Genomic DNA, 20,144 nt, shown 5'->3' on the forward strand with positions numbered 1-20,144 from the left:
AAATATTTCCATAGCAAAGTCACAGGATGATGCAAATCTAATTTTCATGTCTGTCATAAGAAACATCATGAAAAGAACACATATTAAACAGCAACACCTACTCTCGATATCTTAAACACCTTTTCACTTGTAGTTTTCTGATTCACTCATTCCTTTTTGGTTCAGCCGTCTTTATTTTTGTCATAGTCAGTCTTAATTTTCTCTTTACATTAATTCTACAGAAACACAATTTCTACATTTGTAATTCTTTTTTGGAAAATTATTTTTATTGTTTTTTTAAACACAAAGAGACAGTTACACACCCAAGGAAGGCAACATGCCCTCCTTGACACAGGCCACGCAGGGCCGACACCCCAACTAACAGTATATACAACCTAGCACTGTATCCCCCCCCCCCCCCACACACCAACCCCCTCCCAGACCATCCACCCCCCCCCCGCAGCATTCCCCCAGAGAAACACCATATGATATCCATGTAACAAAACACCCGAATGTAATATTAGCTCAACTAGTTCAGGGTCATGTCATGTCTAGACACTCCGGTTAAACAAATAGAGAAGAAATATAGTAAAATAACCAAAGACCTTCCATTAATAGCAAAGGAGCATAAGTCACTTATACAGCATATCTATGTAGCGTATATTCCAATAGGTGGCTGAGATCTTCAGATAGTGAAACTGTAGTTCTAACCCACAGTGTCCGAGGAGTCTAACCATGCCTGCCAAACCTTCTTAAATTTTTTATCGCAACCCCTCGATCTGTATGTGGCCTTGTACATGTGTATCACAGAGTTGACCAGCCCTTTCCAGAATGATAATGTAGGTGCATTGGAGTTCTTCCATTTCAGTAGAATAGCCTTTCTGCCATAAAACAACCCAATATTTAGAAGAGTACGGTGTGCCAGGGAGGGTACCACTTCCTCCACTAGCCCAATAAGGCAGACCTTAGCCGTCAGAGGAACCGGAATACTCAGCACTCCCGACAAACATTCAACCACCCCTGCCCAAAAGTTCTGTATATGAGGACACGTCCAAAATATGTGTTCTGCGCCCGCCGGGGAGAAAGTACACCGCCAGCACTGACTAGTACTAGCAGGGTAAATACGTGATAACCTGGCTGGAGTGTAGTATATGCGGTGTAAAAATGTAAATTGGATCAGACGATCCCTAGCGGATACCAGATGCTTGAAGGGTTGATCCCACATATCTTCCCAGTCCTCCCCTTGAATGTCAGGAATCTCACTCTCCCACCTTTCTCTACATCTGGACACCCCGATTGGCGTTTTGGTAAACATGGCTTTATATACCGTGGATAGGGTTTTTGGCAAGTCTTCATTGGTTAGTAAATTCTCAAGCGCCGAGGGAAGTGGTTCCACCCGCCGACTCCCGAATTGCGCCTGAAAGGCATGACGAAGCTGTAAATATCTAAAGAAAAAGGAGTTAGGCAGGTTATGCCTGTCTTTTAGTTGGTCAAACAAGATAAGGTCTCCCTCCCTAGTAATATGTTCCAGCAGTTTGACCCCCCCACAGGCCCAAATCATTGGGTCTGGAAGAGAGCAAAAGTCTGGCAGATTCGGGTTTAGCCATAGAGGAGCCGAGGGCGACACCCCCAGATACGAAGGCGAGACCATGGTGGTTGCAACCTCCCATGCCCTGATGGTAGCTCTCATGGTGGAGGTCAATGGTAGGGTAGATTTCGGGCCTCTGTACAGAGCCAACCGTAGGCTTTCATATGACCCCAACAGTGCCGCCTCCAGAATAGTGGCCGTGTCCCCCTGTCTGCCAACAACCAGCGCCTGGCGAACACCATCTGGCCAGCCAGATAATACTTCTGCCAATCCGGGAGCGCCAGCCCCCCCTGACCCCAAGGCTCTTGGAGGACCTTAGCACCAATTCGGGGAGACTGAGGCGACCAGATAAAAGCCCCTTTCCTGACAGACTCCATGGCAGCCTACGTGTGGGTTAACCCCGCCTCTCATACCTCATAGGACCCTACTCCCATAAAGCTTTGCTTCCTGGCCATGGACAGTGTTCCTTTTTTGTCCTCCTCCTAGGACCTATATATTTATATGTTAAAGTTCAGTCCTGGTGATATTTATGGGAGAGTATGTGTACTGAAGTCCAACAAGTCCCAGCTATTAGCAGGGTGGAGTGTGCGGTACAAATTGATTCCTGGTGGAGCTTATTATCCAGCCATTGGCTGGCAAGCAACTTTGGTCATTCATCCTGGCTATTAGCAGGAGGCCCTTTTTCCCTACAAACGATGCCCAGGTGATGTATCTTTGCTCCCTATCCCAGGCTGGACCGGATGGATTGGTAATGTATTGTCTTTCTTTTGCTACACATGGCAGCTGTTTATGTGTGTTTGTGTGTCTGCGCCGTTTAGCCTTACCGTTTTGGTTAATGGCTTCTGGAACGCATGCTGCGTTCCACTCCTTCCTCCTTCAGCTTCCTTGTGGTTGTGTGCGCGCGCACGCGAGTCTCCGGCTCGCGCATGCGCAGTAGCGCCTATTTGCCGGTTCGCGCATGCGCACATGGCATTCAGGGTCACGCCGCACACAGCGCAGGCGCGTGGCGTGTGCGTGGGGCGCGGTGACATCATCAAGGGCGGCAATTTTAAAAAGCTGTCAGTGACAGCTGATTTTGGGGAAACTCCTAGATGCTCCTTGGATTTCCAGGCACAGGTCTTGACTGGACAAGGTAAGGTGCCCTGTGGCACTCTGTCCTGTGTACTGTCAGTTTCCTCTGCTGTTGTATTGCCTATGCCTTACTCTTATGGTTATCTTAATGGTTATTGCAGTGTATTCCTCACCACTATGGATGTATCACCGCCCCCCGGTGGCCAACCCTTACGCCGCAGGTAGGATGGAAATTTTCTTTCCTCTGCCTGTCTGTTTGGGGGTTTTTTTTATCATGTTTTTTTCCTGATTTCTTTTTTCACCATCAGCCCTTCTAGGTCTGATCATCAGCCCTCAGTCCACGAAGACATTGATATCACTAGATCACATCGCCATCATTCCAGGTCAAGCTCTAAGCGACCAAAGAGCAGGTCACCCTCCAAACATCATGGGGAAAAATATAGATCCACTTCTGACCGCCATTCCCACCGTCATTCCAGCAATTCCGGAAGAAGATCTTGCTGGGGGTGCAAGGCCCAGGTCCCGGAAGGGAAATCTCTTTGTGATCCCTGCTATTCTCGTGCTGCAAGAGAAAGGGTGGATAGTGACCAACAAGTTGAAGCTCTGGTCAGGAAGGTGGTCCAGGAGTCCCTGAATAAACCTGATCCCACTGGTGACATTCTCTCACCTGTAGTCCCAGCTCCAGTCCTTCTACAGGATGACTCTGAGGTTCCGGGCCCATCTCAGCGCAATCGTTCCTCAAGTATGTCCTCCTTTAGTGAGGTGGAGAGTGTTGTCAATTCCACAGGATTTGACTTTTCTCTAGTCCCAAATCTGGTAAGGGCAGTCAAAGTCGCTTTGAAATGGGAAGACCCGGTGGAATCTCCTAACAAACAGAGAAAATATTTTAAACACCTCAAGAAGAAGCGTCCTAGCATTCCCCTTTTCTGTGAACTCAGTGAAATGATTACTGATGAGTGGACCACCACTGAAAGGAAAAATTCTTTAATCTCCAAAGTATCAAAGATGTACCCGTTTAAACGAGAAGAAGTGAAACACCTGGAGTCTGCTCCCTTGGTAGACGCCGCTCTAATGAGACTGGTTAAACATGTTACCCTTCCTTTGGAAGACACAGTTTCTTTTAAGGATGCTCTGGATAGGAAAATTGATACAGATTTAAAACGCATATATATCACAGCAGGTATGGCGTGTAAACCAGCACTGGCCCTTGCAGCCCTCTCCAAGGCAATGGAGACTTGGACGGATGAAGTAGATTCTACTCTGTCAAACATGCCTGGTCTTCTGGTCAGAGACCTACCAGTTCACGAACTAAGAATGGCTGCTGCCTTCCTGGGTGAGGCCTCCCTTGACATTATCCGCCTAGTGGCACGGGTCATGCTCTCATCTGTTACAGCTAAACGCGCCCTATGGCTCCGTCCTTGGGTAGCCGACCCAGCCTCTAAACAGGCATGGTGCCGTATTCCCTTTCAAGGGTCTTCCCTGTTCGGGAACAAACTTGACAGCGCTATCTCCCGTGCCACAGGGGGTAAATCGGGGTTCCTTCCCCAGGACCGTCGTCCCTTCAACCAAAGGAAATTTTTTCCTAGGCAAGACCAAGATCGTGCTAGAGAGGCTCGTCGATACAAGCCGGGAAGAGAGTTCAGGAAAAATTGGAGAAGAAACCAACCTTCGGGTCAAAAACCCACAAAAGGGGCAACTTCGGGTAACCGTGACACCCCTAAGTCCTTTTGATATTGGGATCGCTCAGACGCAGCGGGTTGGAGCTCGGCTTCTGCAATTCCGGCACGTTTGGGCAGCCTCAATAAAAGACTTTTGGACGGTCAAGACAGTATCCCTAGGTCACACCTGGTCCTTTGTCAACCCTCCTATACTTCAGTTTGTCCCCACAACTCTGCCTCACTCAGAAGAAAAGAGAAATATCCTTCTAACATACACAGACACTCTCTTGTCCCAGGGCGCCGCTATACAAGTGCCAGCGGCAGAAAGATTTCAGGGAATGTACTCACCTCTGTTCATGGTTTTGAAGAAGTCCGGCTCTTGGAGGCCAGTGATAGACCTGACGCATTTGAACACCTTTATAAAAAAGGAAAAATTCAAGATGGAGTCACTTCTCACAATTCGTCAGACCATTCTGCCAGGCGACTGGCTTGTGTCAATCGACTTGAAAGATGCCTACTTCCACGTGCCCATAGCGGCAGAATTTCAGAAATACCTTCGGTTTGCAGTGGGCAGTGTTCACCTACAGTTCACGTGTCTCCCATTCGGGCTTACAACATCGCCGCAAGTGTTTTCAAAGCTCTTACTGGCTGTCGTGGCCTTAATCAGAATGAAAGGCATCCGTCTACACCACTATCTAGACGACCTGCTGTTACTTTCACAGAACAGGGAACAGCTATTGATACATCGGGCTCAAGTTATTCTCACTTGACCGAGTTCGGCTGGCTTTTGAACAGGGAAAAGAGTCATCTAGAACCCACACAGTCTCTAGTCTTCCTCGGTGCCCAGTTCGATACGATCCAGAGTACAATTTCTCTACCCTTAGAAAAAATCCCAGTCATCCAGGAAAGAGTTTGTCTTGCATTGGAGTCCCCTTTTCTCAAAGCTTCACTCTGTCTCAAAATTATAGGCACCATGGTGTCCACGACTCCCATGGTCAGATGGGCACAATGGCGAATGCGTCCTTTCCAGAGGGGTTTTCTCCAACAATGGGATCCGAGGCCCCAGGACCAATTAATCCGGATAACTCAGTCAATGAGGGACAGCCTCCTCTGGTGGCTTCTGCGGAAAAATCTCCTCAATTGTCTCTCAATAGCCCCTGTCTCCTGGATCACAGTTACATCCGACGCCAGCAGCAACGGCTGGGGTGCCCTTTGCCTGAAAGAAGTAGCCCAAGGGAAGTGGGATTTCCCATCTCGAAAGGTAGTATCCAATATCCTGGAACTCCGTGCAGCCTTCTGTGCCCTTCAAGCCTTCACCCATCTGGTAAAGGGGTCGTCAGTCCTTCTGAGGATGGACAATACGACAGCCGTGTCTTACATAAAGAGACAAGGAGGCACTCGCAGTCTGTCCCTTCTGAGGGAGGTGGAGCCGATTATGTCATGGGCTCAGACACATCTGACAGATCTAACAGCAGTTTATCTCCCCGGAACTCAGAATATTCAAGCAGATTTCCTATCGAGGACGACACTCGACAACAACGAGTGGTCTCTCCACAGCGAGGTTTTCGTCTGGATCCTGTCACTAGGATTCACACCGGAAGTGGACCTATTTGCATCCCCGTGCAACTACAAACTGGAGAAATTTTACACAAGAAATCGCTGCCCCCAAGCGTTCGGGGTGGATGCTCTAACAGATCAGTGGATGTTCCACAAAGCCTATGCTTTTCCCCCAACTCCAGTTATTCTCCGGTTCCTGTCGAGACTCAGATGGGAGGAAGTCGAAGTGGTCGCAATAATTCCTTACTGGCCCAACAGACCATGGTTTCCACTGTTGTTTCAGTTGAGCTTCCGGGATCCAGTTCAGCTCCCATCCAGACCAGATCTCTTGCTCCAGGGGTCGACCCCTCACCCTTGTCCATCACATCTGCACCTGATGGCCTGGTTTTTGAGAGGGAAAGATTGGAAGCGCTAGGTTGCCCAAGCCAAGCAATCTCTACATTACTAAATGCCAGGAAAGTGAGCACCAACAAAGTCTATCAGAGGATATGGTCTAAGTTCTCGGATTACACCTCCTCCATGAACAGTTCAGCCAAAGTCCCCAGAGTGCAAGACATTTTGGGCTTCCTCCAAACTGGGCTTGACCTACCCTTATCAGTCAGCTCCTTGAGGGTCCAAGTATCAGCAATCTCTGCCTTCACAGGTATTTCGTGGGCCAGACATTCCCTTGTCCGTCAATTCTTCAAAGGAGCCATGAGGTTAAGACCTCTAAGGCCGGGTACACACGGACAAACATGTATGGTGAAAGCGGTCCGTCGGACCGTTTTCACCATACATGTCTGCCAGAGGGCTTCTGTACGATGGTTGTACACACCATCGTACAGAAGTCCGCGCGTAAACAATACGCGGGGCGTGTCCGCGGTGTCGCCGCGTCGATGACGCGGTGTCGCCGCGACAATGACGCGGCGACGTGGGCGGCCCGCCTTTAAAATGCTTCCACGCATGCGTCGAAGTCATTCGACGCATGCGAGGGACGGCGGGCGCCTGGACATGTACGGTAGGTCTGTACTGACGACCGTACATGTCCGAGCGGGCTGAATTCCAGCGGGCTGTTTTAAAACAAGTCCAGGAATATTTGCCCGCTGGGAAAAGGCCCGGCGGGCAAATGTTTGCTGGAATTCGGCCCGCTCGCGCCCACACACGACCAAACATGTCTGCTGAAACTGGCCTGCGGGCCAGTTTCAGCAGACATGTTTGCTCGTGAGTATGGGGCCTAAGAAAACCAAGATTTTCCAAGTGGGATCTCCCATTAGTCTTGGACTTTTTTTCAGGAGATCAAGATTCAACTAATCAATCTATCAAAGATCTTTCCCTCAAGATTGTCTTCCTTGTGGCTATAACATCTGCCAAAAGGGTCTCCGAAATTGGCTCTCTAGGCTCCAAAGAACCGTTCCTCACTTTTTTCCCGGACCGTGTAGTGTTAATTCCAATGCTGGGTTCCAAGCCTAAAGTCACGTCAATCTTTCATGAAAACCAGGAAATTGTACTTCCCACGTTTCATTCTTCTGAGGGTTCTATGGTTCATCCTCTGGATGTCGGCGAAATCCTTAAACAATATCTGGAAGCCACAGCGTCCTTCCGTAAATCTGATCATTTGTTTGTGTCATTCCATGGGAAAAACAAAGGCATGCGTGCTTCCTCCAGAACCATCGCCGCATGGATCGTCCAAGCTATCCAAAGGGCTTACAAGGCTAAAGGGTTGGCTCCTCCTGAAGCGGTAACCGCTCATTCCACGCGGAGCGTCTCTACATCATGGGCGGCTGCCCGACATGTTTCCCCTGAAGTTATTTGCAAAGCGGCCTCTTGGTCGTCCTTAAATACATTTATGACGCACTATTGCGTAGAACCGGCCTCCTTGTCGTCGGTTAATTTTGGTTTGAATATATTATCTGTTGACAATGTCAATTAAAATTTTTTTCTTTAACCAGCAATTGCCCACCCGGGTGTGTTTGGCTAGTCATTTCCCACACGTAGGCTGCCATGGAGTCTGTCAGGAAAAAGGAAAATTTATATGAAATACTTACCGTAATTTTCCTTTCCTGATGGACTCCATGGCAGCCGGAGTTCCCTCCCTTTGCTGGAGTAGGCTATATTACGGAACACTGTCCATGGCCAGGAAGCAAAGCTTTATGGGAGTAGGGTCCTATGAGGTATGAGAGGCGGGGTTAACCCACACGTAGGCTGCCATGGAGTCCATCAGGAAAGGAAAATTACGGTAAGTATTTCATATAAATTTTCCTTTATTATGCCATTCAGTGAGGTAAAAAACGATTTGGGAATCCACACCGGGGAGTGACGCAGATAGTATAGGAGAACAGGTAAGAATTTCATTTTAAGCAGGTTAACTCTTCCGAGTAGCGAGAGGGGTAATTTCTTCCAGGCCTGAATCCTTTGTTTCAGAGTAACCACGAGCGGGAGAAGATTTAAATTCATATAAGCGGTAATATCAGTAGTGATTTTCACCCCCAGATACGTAATAGAGGAGACCCACAGCAGCGGCAGCGAATCGTCCCGCTGCAGCTGGGCCTCAGGACCTAGAGGCAATATAGAAGACTTGCTCCAATTCACACGCAGGCCTGAAAAGGTAGCGAACGTGTCGAGGATCTGTAAGGCTGCCTTTAGCGACACCCCCGGATCCCTAAGGAATAGAAGCAGGTCGTCTGCATAGAGCGCCACACTTTCTACAATTGTTCCAATCCGAACCCCTCCCCCGATTTCCTAAGTGCCCTGGCTATAGGCTCCATCATCAACGCAAAAAGGAAAGGGGAGAGTGGGCAACCCTGTCTCGTACCCCTACCAATCTGAAAGAATGGAGATATATTAAAACCCAACCGAATAGCCGTTCGGGGTTTAGCATATAGCATCCTAATCCATTTACGGTAACCGGGACCAAACCCTATTTCCTCTAGTACTTTGTGCATGTACTGCCAATCTACGGAATCAAAGGCTTTTTCTATGTCGATGGAAACAATCACCTTGGCCGGGCACTCAGCATTATCCAATTGGAGATGCGTGAATAGCCTCCTCAAGTTTGTGTCCGTCGACATACCCGGCATGAAACCTGTTTGGTCAACATCCACTAGGGTCGAAATGACCCCAGCCAATCTCGACGCCAAAACCTTAGTATCTTGAGGTCCATGTTGAGTAGAGCGATAGGCCTATAGGATGAGCACTCCAGCGGGTCTTTGCCTGGTTTTAATAGGAGCACCATGTACACCTCCATCATGGACTCTGGCAAGGCCCCCGACTCCCAGCAGTGTCTAAATAGCAGGTTCAGTCTGGGAGCCAACAGGGACTTGTAGGTCCTGTAGAAGTCCGCCGGGAAACCATCCGGCCCCGGCGTCTTCTGTGGAGGGAACGCCTGCATTGCTGCTTCTATCTCCAAGACCGAAATGGGCTTATCCAGGGACTCAGCATCTTCGTCCGCCAGACGTGGGCATAGCAACTCCCCTCAATTACTCGTCCAACCCAGCAGAGTCATATGCCGAAATGGGCGAGTAAAGAGCCGAGTAATAACTCACAAATTCTCCCAGTACTTCCGCGGAATCCGTGATCAGGGTCCCTCCCCTCCCCCTCACCACAGGCACACTGACCGTCGTTTTCGGATCCGCAGCAAGGTTAGCCAGCAGCTTTCCGTTTTTGTCCCCTTCTGCAAAAATAGTCTCCGCCTTCCTTTTTACCTCAGTGTGTGCTAGGTCCGAGTAATGCAAGGCCACTGCACGCCTAGCCTCCAGTAGGGACACATAATTGGCCTCCGAGGGAGAGTCAGCATGTGTTTTAGCACTCTCCCGTTCTTTAGCCGTCAGGAGTTCACATTCCTGATTATGGTCCCTCCTGGCTGCCTTAATGGCCGAGATACACTCCCCCCTGGTCGCTGCCTTGAAACCATCCCACACCACCGGGGGTTCGGCTGAGCCGACGTTGGTCTCCCAATAATTAGCCATGGAAGTCTTAAGGTGTTCTAGAACCTGATCCTCCACCAACCACCCTGGTGACAGTCTCCAACCCCCCCTCGTCCCCCTGTCTGGGAAGGCCAAGGTGGCCATAAGTGGGTTATGGTCTGAGGGGCCCCCCGCTAAATACTCCACCCTATCAATATTTTGTAGTATATGGGCATTGCCAAATGCCAAGTCTATCCTAGCTGACGACCTATGTGTAGTTGATAAGTGAGAGTAGGAGGTGACCCCCGGATGCTTCCACCTCCACAGTTCCGTCATTCCCGCTACCGAGACCCAGGAGCTGAGATCCCCCGAGGCTGTCCTGCCAGCGTTGGAGGAGTCCAGTGTCGGATCGAGGATGGCATTAAAATCTCCCATGAGCAACATTGGAACATGCAGATAAGGGCCCAATGTCACCAAAAGGTCGTACAACATCTTAGCTTGAAATGGAGGAGGCACATATACATTTACCAATAAAAGCTTATGAACCGATAAGTTCAAAAGGAGTGCCACGTATCGCCCCCCAGGGTCAGTAAATACCTGGTGAACCACACACTGCACAGCCTTACTGATTAGAATTAAAACCCCCCTTGAATAGGTGGAGTAGGTGGAGTGAACCGCCCTCTGTATCCAATTCTTGCGCAGTGCCAGAATCTTACTACCCTCCAAATGGGTCTCCTGAAGGAGGATAATGTGTGGTTTGACTTGTTTCAGGTATTGGAAGACCGCCGCCCTCTTGAACTTATTATTCAACCCCCTAACATTCCATGAAAGTATCTTAATTCGACTATCCATTATGCAGTTTAAAACAGTACATTCTCAGAGACATGACCATTGAGCATTGAAAAATGGGCAAACGCGACCTGCAACAGGCCATATTGTTCGTGGATATCAAAGGTGTAAAATATGAGAAAGGTCCCTTGGTGATGGTCAAAAACCCTCCCTCCTCCCCCCCTTCCCCCCCTGCCATTATACCAGAAACAAAAACAAAAACAAAAACTGTCCGGTATGCAGCTTTAGCCCTGTAACAAGCAAATCTGTCAGAGTTCCACCGTAGGTGACTATAGTTCGGCGTAGACGTGCACATAAAAGAAAAGAAAACTCGTGCCCATCGCCAGAGCCCGGTGGCTGATCAAATTCAGTTAAATTGTGGCCACATGAAAAATTGAGTAGAGCAAAGGCCTGGTGGCCAAGTCCCCCAGGAGATCCAGCAGGCCGCGGCAACTGAACGTGACCCACCGAGGTTTAGATCAGGGAGGTCTGGTAATAAGAATTCCCCCCCCCTCTTTTAAAAAAAGAAATAAAAGTAAAAAATCAATATCAAAAATGGAAAACATGGAGGGGGGAGCCAACAAACCAGCATGAAGAGATCTCACCGGCGGCAAAGCAGAACCTCAGGATCAGGAACACAAACCCCCTCGGGGTGCCGATGAAACCATCCGAGGCAACTTATCAGGAACACGCTGCAGGCCTCACCGCGACCGATCCAACCATTCACAGGCGTCTTGCGGGTTGTCAAAGAATTTCACTGACCCCTTGAATTGTACACGGAGACGGCTGGGATACAGCATGCTGTATTTTAGCTCCCTTTCTCTGAGTCGTCTTTTCACATCCGTGAAGGATCGCCGGCGTTTCTGAGTCTCTGCCGAGAAGTCGGAGAAAAGCATGATCCTGGCGTTGTCATACCGCAGCTCCTTGTGTTTCCTCGCCTCGGCAAGTAGCATGTCACGGTCTCTATAATTGAGAAACCGGACCAGGAACGGTCTGGGAGGAGCACCCGATGGCCGAGCCGCAGTTGGTACTATATGGGCCCGTTCAACTACATAGGTGGGAGGGAGATCCCCCAGACCAAGCAGGGTCTTAAAGAAACCTTCAAAGGTGGCCATAGACATCCCCTCTGCCCCTTCAGGCAGGCCTACCACGCGGATATTGTTGTGTCTTTGCCGGTCTTCAGCATCGTCCGCCCGGTGTTGTAGGGATTGCACCATATCATGCAGCTCCACCAGTTGAGAGGCATGTGTGTGAGAGACATCTTCCACCCCCGAGATGCGGTCCTCCGCTGCGGTCAGCCATCCCCTGATCTTGTCCAGATCGTGGCGGATAAGATTACACTCGGTCGCCAGGCAATCTATGCGACTCACCAGTTCAGTCTTTGAGGCCGCTATGGCCTCCAGGATGGGACCCGTGATCGCCGCTGTATCCACCTCAACCTCCTGGGAGACAGGGGAAGACCCCTCAGGTGCCGACATCAGAGCGTCTTGCTGCAGCGCCATTTTGCCCGGGAGAAAAGAGGCGCGCTGGGTATAGGAATTGGAGACCGAGGAGACGTGGGCGGGGCCAGTCGCCATGCTGCCCTGAGAACGGAGCTGCCGCTGCTCCTTTGGAGGCTGAGATCTCTGCTTCTCCTTCCTCTTGGCCGCCGAAGAGGACATCCCCGTGATCTCCCGTGTTTCCCCCAGCCAGGCTACCTCACCGTGGTGTTGTTCACTCAGTCTGGCCGCAATAATCAGGATGAATGTAACGGATGGCAGCCGGAGCTCTGGAAAGACACGTCTAGCCTCGATCACATCCGGCCACGCCCCTACATTTGTAATTCTATGATGCTGCCTTGGCCATAGCTGTTTACTTGTACATTATACCAAAGGAATGTCTAAGGATATACTAAAAGAGATGGAAAGACAAGGCAAACATTAAGTACTAGTTTAAGATGTTAACATTGCCCTGTAGCACATTTGCAAGACATATGCCGCGTACACACGATCAGAATTTCTGACAACAAATGTTCGATGGGAGCTTGTTGTCGGAAATTCCGACCGTGTGTAGGCTCCATCGGACATTTGCTGTAGGAATTTCCGACAACGAAAATTTGAGAGCTGGTTCTCAAATTTTCCGACAACAAGTTTTGCTGTCGGAAATTCCAATCGTGTGTACACAATTCCGAAGCACAAAACTCCACGCATGCTCGGAATCAAGCAGAAGAGTCGCACTGCCTATTGAACTTACGTCTTGTACGTCACTGCGTTCTTGACATTCGGAATTTCCGACAACATTTGTGTGACCGTGTGTATGCAAGATAAGTTTGAGCCAACACCCGTCGGAAAAAAATCCACAGTTTTGTTGTCGGAATTTCTGATCGTCTGTAAGCGTCATAAGAGCAGTGTCCAAAATGTAGTAGCAACCAACTGGAAATCCTGTTTTATGAGCCTGCAAATGAACATTGGAATCTGATTGGCTGCTGCGGATAACTGCACTTCTCTTTGCACTATTTTAATAAATGTTGCATAAAAAGGGGTAAGGAACTGGCTTGGTACCTATAGTAACCACCCAAGTGTTACTGTTGGGCAAGGGTTTCCAACCTGTCTGACTGCTTTTTCCCTGACAAGTCTTATCTGTGAGAATCTCCTGGGACCCCACAAACATTAGAACATATTCCCATCTGGACAAAAATTGCCAGATTGGAAGGTTTTCATCTAATATCTATGGACACCTTAGCACAGTGGGACATTTTTTCTCCAGTGTTGGTAAATCAGTGCTGGGTAATACCATAATTAATTTCCAAGAAGCTTGGGTGTAATCATGTCCTAGACATCTTCAGATAGCAAGGATAACTTTCCACAAATTTGTTGCAGTGTTGAATTGTAAGTCTGTTTACTTGCTTCACATTTTCACTGGCAGGTTGTACACTTGCAGAGCACTTGAAGCACAAGTTCTGGTTGACACTTTTCCAATTTGTAGCAAATTTGCTTAGCAAGTCTCTAGCAAGAGCAAAGTTGCAGTGATGAGTCTACAGTGGGCGTTCTGCAAGTCTACAGCATGAAAATTCAGCCACAGTGACCCCTGTGGTGGGATGACTATTGCACAACATAAGTGAACCAGAACTTGCAGCAGACTTGCAGAATGTTTGCAAGGAAAGTTGATCTGGAGTCATGCAATGTGTACTTGCTGCAATTGTACAACAAACTTGTGAAGCCTGGCAAGTCTAGCAATAGCTTAGCAAGTCATTTTAAAACTTGCAGCACAATTTCTTGCTTTCTGGGAAGGGCTATTCCACATGGAGTGGAGTCTGTGTCAGTCAACAGGAGATCTGTGAACAGATCCTCTGCTGATCAGAGCATAGCAGGGTGCAAGTCACATCTGGTCCGTGCAGTTTATGCAGACATGGCGGACCCCGCTGAGCTCCATGGGCAGACAGGTGTAAACAGAGTCTGCTGTCTGTTTACATCAGGCTATCTCCAATCCAGTCCACCAAAACAGAAAATAATGCACTCCTTTTCTGTTTATTTTTTTTACCAGACCTGGAGGTAGGCAGGTGTAAATGAACACTAGTCTATTTACACCTGTCCTGTCTGTCCATAGGGCACCATGGAGCTTCCAATCAAGTCTGTCCAAAAAAGTGATTGTAAAGGTAAAAGTTTTTTTACCATAATGCATTCTCTGCATTAAGGTAAAAAACCTTTTAAGTGCAGCTTCCCCCGCAGCCTCCCTAAATACTCAGTTGAGCCTGATCTCTGTCCAGCGCTGTGAAAGTCTGCAGCAGCTCTCCTCCCCTCTCCCCGCTCCCACATGCTTGTCTGAGAGCAGTGGGAGCCATTGGCTCCTGCTGCTGTCAATCAAAACCTAAGAGCAGACAGCGGGGGGGGGGGGCGAGCCGGGCTGTGTGTCTAAGTAGCTGCTAACAGCCTGGCTCAGGATTAATCATACACATGTGGCCATAGGAAGCGGTTTCCTATGGGGGCACGAGGTGGGAGGGAGGAGCCAGAAGCACAGGTGATGGGCCCACAAAGAGGAGGATCGGGGCTGCTCTGTGCAAAACTATTGCAAAGAGCAGGTAGGTATAACATGTTTATTATTTTAATGGAAAAAAGAAAAGCTTTACTTTAAGCTTTTTCAGTGGTAGTGGGTAGGTAACTGCAATGTACGAAATAGATGTATGCCTACTTACTGTATGATTTATTTTTCATACAACACATTCCTTGCTTGAATACATGCATGATACTGGGAACCATTTTTCATAGGTTTGGTGATTTATCTATTCAATCTTTGAGTGACAAAAAGATTTTCCATCATGTGGGAAAATATCTGTGCATGATAATAAGCACAGAGATACTAGCACATGTTCATTATTACTTGGTAGCTAACCCATATCAGGCCCAACTATCATAAATGATGCTTTTAATCTGGTTGTATTTAGCTCTCTAAGGCTCGGTTTACACTATAAAATGCATCAGCTCACAGCAGGAGTCCGGTGCGTCTCCATTCACCATATCAAGTCCGATGTCAGCCCGAATGTTGGGCTGAATTCAGACCTGAAACAGACCAAAAGATGCACAGGACTCCTGTGCAATCTGCACCAGAGCCGCTGCAGAGATCTGCGAACCGGCTCCATAGAGAGCTGGTCACAATCTCCTGCTATGCGAATTGGATGCAGGGAAAAAGTGTGAACTCAGCCTAAAGGTATTGTTTTGGATGAAGTGGGACTGGTTTCTTCTGCTGATTGTGTGATGTTTATGACATCCACTGTCATTCTGTGACAACCAGGGATCTGGAGTCCTATGAAAAAACCCACTAGGGGTGTTTTTTATTCTAATTTTGCTTGCCTATTACATTATTTAACTCTATAAATATTAGAATGCAGTTGATAGAGGATCTATTTCAGCTGGAAAAAAAGCTTTCAAGGGTCATAAACAGCTAGACCTGTCGGGGAATAAAACTCTGCTTCACTCTCCTGAAAAAAATTCAAATAATTTGAGCAGAGTTCCACTTTAAAGACTGAGGCCCCGTACACACGGCCGAGGAACTCGACGTGCCAAACACGTCGAGTTCCTCGTCGAGTTCAGGGATGAAGCCGCCGAGGAGCTCGGCGGGCCGCCTTCTCCCATAGAACAACGAGAAAATAGAGAACATGTTCTCTATTTTCTCGACGAGTTCCTCGGCGGCTCCATCGGGCCAAAAGTGTACAGACGACAGAGTTTCTCGGCAGAATCCGGGTTTGACCGAGTTTCTCGGTGAATTCTGCCGAGAAACTCTGTCGTGTGTACGAGGCCTGACTAAACAGGAGACTTTCCTGTTTTAAAACTCAGCTGCTAACAGATGAGCAAACATCTTATAATCTGCCCTGCTGGTGTTTCACTGGTTCTTTGCATATGATGCACTTTGATGGATGCATATGCAAAGATCTTCCATTATTTTATGCTGTCATTTAAGACCCAGTACATCCTTTCGTCTTTAAATGATACCAGCCTGGCACACCAGGTACATAGGTTAATATTTCCAAACAAAGGAGCCTTCAGTGTGTAGCCCTTCACAAAATGATACCAGCCCATAATGCATCAGTAAAATAGTTCTTCAAGAGGAAAGCTCAAGAAAAATGGGCTACCTCCTCCCTTAATTTCTATCTGCTACCAGGGAACTCCTGACCCATTCACCCACCAAAAAATAGGGAACTAAATGTACAAGGTTTTTAAAACAACTTTATTTTTAATACAGAAACAAGTCTATTTACCAGTATGTTAGAGAAATAAGTATTTATTGTTAAAAGATTGTATAAGCAATGTTTTTTATAGAATTAATGAAGTTATCAGGATTGACAGCATATGAATCAGAATTTGGGAATGTCCAAGACTTTTATGCTCCAGTTACTCTAATGAATCTCTAGGAGACTCATTTAGCATGAGCTAGAGGACTTATTTGACAAAAACATGTTAAGATCTGGCAACCACAGTCCAAAGTGGAGTAAATAGCAAATGGTGTTTCTGTTCATCTTTTTAACTGTCAAAAAAAAATCTCAAAAATCCATCTACCTATAGAGTCTATGAAAACTGTCTCTAATAACCAGAGATGCTCTCTTGCATTTTGGAAGAATTTTTAATTAATTCCAAATGATATGTTCCTTTGGACAGTTTTAGAATCAATAACCTTATTGTATAGGAGATAGCATATTGTTTTTTCCCAATGTGACTAAACAGAGCATAGTAATGGGGTCAAGCGCTGTAGAAAAAATGGACTGTTATTTGTCTATTTAAAACAGGGTAAAAAAGCGAATAAATCACTACTCCAAGTGCACGTGTAAAAACAGTTAAAACAGATACTCCAGACAGAATTATTTGCACAAATAGCTGCTGCTATAAATCCAGTCCATCATTCTACATCCAGTGCTTTAAATCATAAATCATTGAAGCATTTAGCAGCACTCATCCAGTGTAATCCACACTGCATGCTTTAAAACAGTTTAATAGTGTTCCACTATTGTGAGTGAATATCCAAATAGAGATATCTGCATTTTATTTTTATTTTTTTTATTTTTTTTCTGTTCTTTAAAATAAAAAAAATATATCTATCGGGCTGAGCTTGGTGCAGGCAGCCGATTATAGTGGATGGACACCCATTGACTGTAGAGACTTGCCTGCACAGCTGCGGGTTCATTCATATGGTCTGCATGCAGCTCATCACCACAACAGAAAGGTTAAAAAAATGGCCCCTCATGCTGTGCAGGCTGAGCTTCCATATGAATGAGCCCTTATGCCGGTGATAGACGGGCGAATCTTGGCATGGTTCAGCAGGGACCAACTGAGATTCTAACCATTATGGGCAGGCTGATTGTACCCAAGTTGATCCATTGATTGACTTGGGTGCAACCAGTATGTCAGCTTTTTACATGCGATTATTGCCCATGGCTATAGCCGCTAGCAATAATCGCTTTGTTCTCATGACAGGCTCCCCGCTAATCAATCCAGATAGAGTAACTGCCAAACATAAATTGTAGTTTTGAAATTTTCCTAAGATGACATGCGTCTGTGACCACTCCTACAATACGTAAAGGTGTTCTCCTCTCTTGAAATCCTGATTAATGAATTGGAGAGATCACATTATATTAGATTCTGAGAGCGAGATATGTATATATATAAATATAATAATTGGAAAATCAAGGGAAGACAACACCTTTTTACGTCTTGTAGCATGCTATCATAGGGAAATTTCACAACTACAATTTGTGAGATACATGAAGTATGAGAGAGATATGAATATCCCTGAGAGAATGATAAAAAATACTGAATTGATTCAGCTAGCTGGAAGTACACTAAACTAAAAACTTTTTTCAGTGGGCCCTCTAGAGTTCAATAGAAGATTTACCGATATAGATGCTGTGAAGCATGTAATTCTCCCTGCTTGTTTTAGAGATATTGTGTGTGTTAGAGGTAAAAAGGGTTCATGTGTTACAGGCTGATTGATATGTTAATGACCCTTCCTCAGCCAGCTCCCTAGTTCAAATGGTAATTGATTTATTGTGTGTGGGAAGGAGACCGGCCTTACTGTTTACAATGATTAGATAAGTGGCTCATGTTAATTATTCTGATTGCTTCATTGTGGTCAGGCTGTTACACCTAGTAATTAACTCCGCTGATGTCCTTATCTAAAGAAAATGTGTTTTCAGGTCGGCTCCGAATTATCTGGCTATATTCTGTATGAGAACTCCAGAGTGGGTGAAAAGGGGGTGGAGCTCCCATTGTTCCTTGATTAAGGATTTAGCTTGTAAAACTGTATTTATAACCAGCAGCAAGCTGCCAATAAATCAGTCTTGGTTCCAGCCTTCAGTCTTGACTCATGTATGGATGATCCTGTGATCTTGTATGGAGAGGAGGGAATGCTTGACGGGGATATCATACCGATACCGTCACAAATTGGATGGCAGCAGCGGGATCTTCCCTTCTACTCTCCCTTACACCAGGATTCCAAGCAGACACTGGGAACAGTGAATGGAAGGCTGCTACACCCTGCTTAAAAGAAATACACTGAAAGAACTACTGGAAGTTCGTGGAAGGATTGCTAGCAACAAAACCAAGCGGGTCATCATAGCAGAATCAATGGAGATAGACCAGGAGGACGTGATTGCAGCAACGCCAGCAGTACAAGAGATGGAGACACCAGTGATTCAGGAGGAGTCACCAACTAACAAGCTAATGAGAGAGAAGCTAGCGTGGTTCGGCCCGAACCCAGCGGCAGATGTGGTGCTGAGAGTGATGGACCTGTTAGCGAAGGAGGCTAAAGAAATAAGGGACGCAGAACTACAGTTAAAACTGGCAGCAGTCCAACAAGCAGCCGCACCTTCTCCGAACAGTGAGTACAGCACAGCAGACGCAAGGAAGATTCCGTTTAGCGCTTTTAAAGCTTTTGATGAAAAGGACTGTGAAATTGATAACTACCTGGCGGATTTTGAGCGACAATGTAACCTGCACCGAATAGCTAGAAGAGAGTGGGTTGCAATATTGTCAGGCAAACTGTCAGGCAAAGCTTCTGATGCTTTCCGGACCGTGCCAGATCAGGATATCCATAGCTACGCCAGGGTTAAAGAAGTGCTCCTGGCTCGTTATGCGGTAACCCCAGAGTCCCACCGACAGAAGTTCAGGGACTCACGCAAAACCACGAAAGACTCTTACGCAGAATGGGCATGCCAGTTGTCCCTGTCGGCCTCTAACTGGGTTAACAGCAGCCAGGCCACCACCGCAGAGGACATTTTGCAACTAATGCTCCTGGAGCAATTTTACAATCACATCCAGACGGACGTCAAGGATTGGGTGAGAGATCGCAGGCCCATGACTCTACCAGAGGCCGTGAAGTTGGCGGATGAATATGCGGATACTCGCAAGACAAACCAGGTCACACCACGGGTACAACCCCCACAACCAACGGCGCCCTCACACCCACCAGCCGCTAGATACCAACCGCCTCACAGACCGATGACATATAGCCCTCGCTACCCACGCCAGGAGGACAACGAACAACGCTGCTTCCGGTGCAAACAGTTGGGTCACTTCAAGCAGAATTGCCCCATGAATGACAACACCAGGTCAAATTGGTCTCAACCTGGGTACCGCCCACCAGCAGCAGCCCATTGTGTAGACTCGGCTTGGGATCTCCAGGAGCTGGGTCAGGAAGAACCATTGGGCACCCCTTACGAAGCCCTCATGGTACAATCTGTTATTACGGACAACAGGGAACACCATTGTCAGCTGGTCATGGGCGACAGCCATGAGCCAGAGGGGCCTTGGAGGGAGCTGGGCAGAAAGAGGCACCGCCAGCTACCCTCCAAGAAGAAGAGGTCCTGGAAGTCATATAACCAGCGGACCTGGGAGGAGAAGAAGCGACTGGAGGAGATGGAATCGCAGCGGGCGCCCCAGATGCGGGCCGAGATGTTCGCCAAGGGCCCACCGGTGGCCCCTTACACCACCACCCAGTTCCTGATGATGAAGGACCACGTGGAAAGCCTGCAGGACATGAGCAAGCAGGATCTGATCCGTGAGTACATAGAGCTGGAGGAGTGCATAAGCCGCATGGAGGAGGAGAACAACCACCTGA

This window comes from Rana temporaria, chromosome 1, assembly GCF_905171775.1.
Source record: "Rana temporaria chromosome 1, aRanTem1.1, whole genome shotgun sequence".
Classification (NCBI taxonomy): Eukaryota; Metazoa; Chordata; class Amphibia; order Anura; family Ranidae; genus Rana; species Rana temporaria.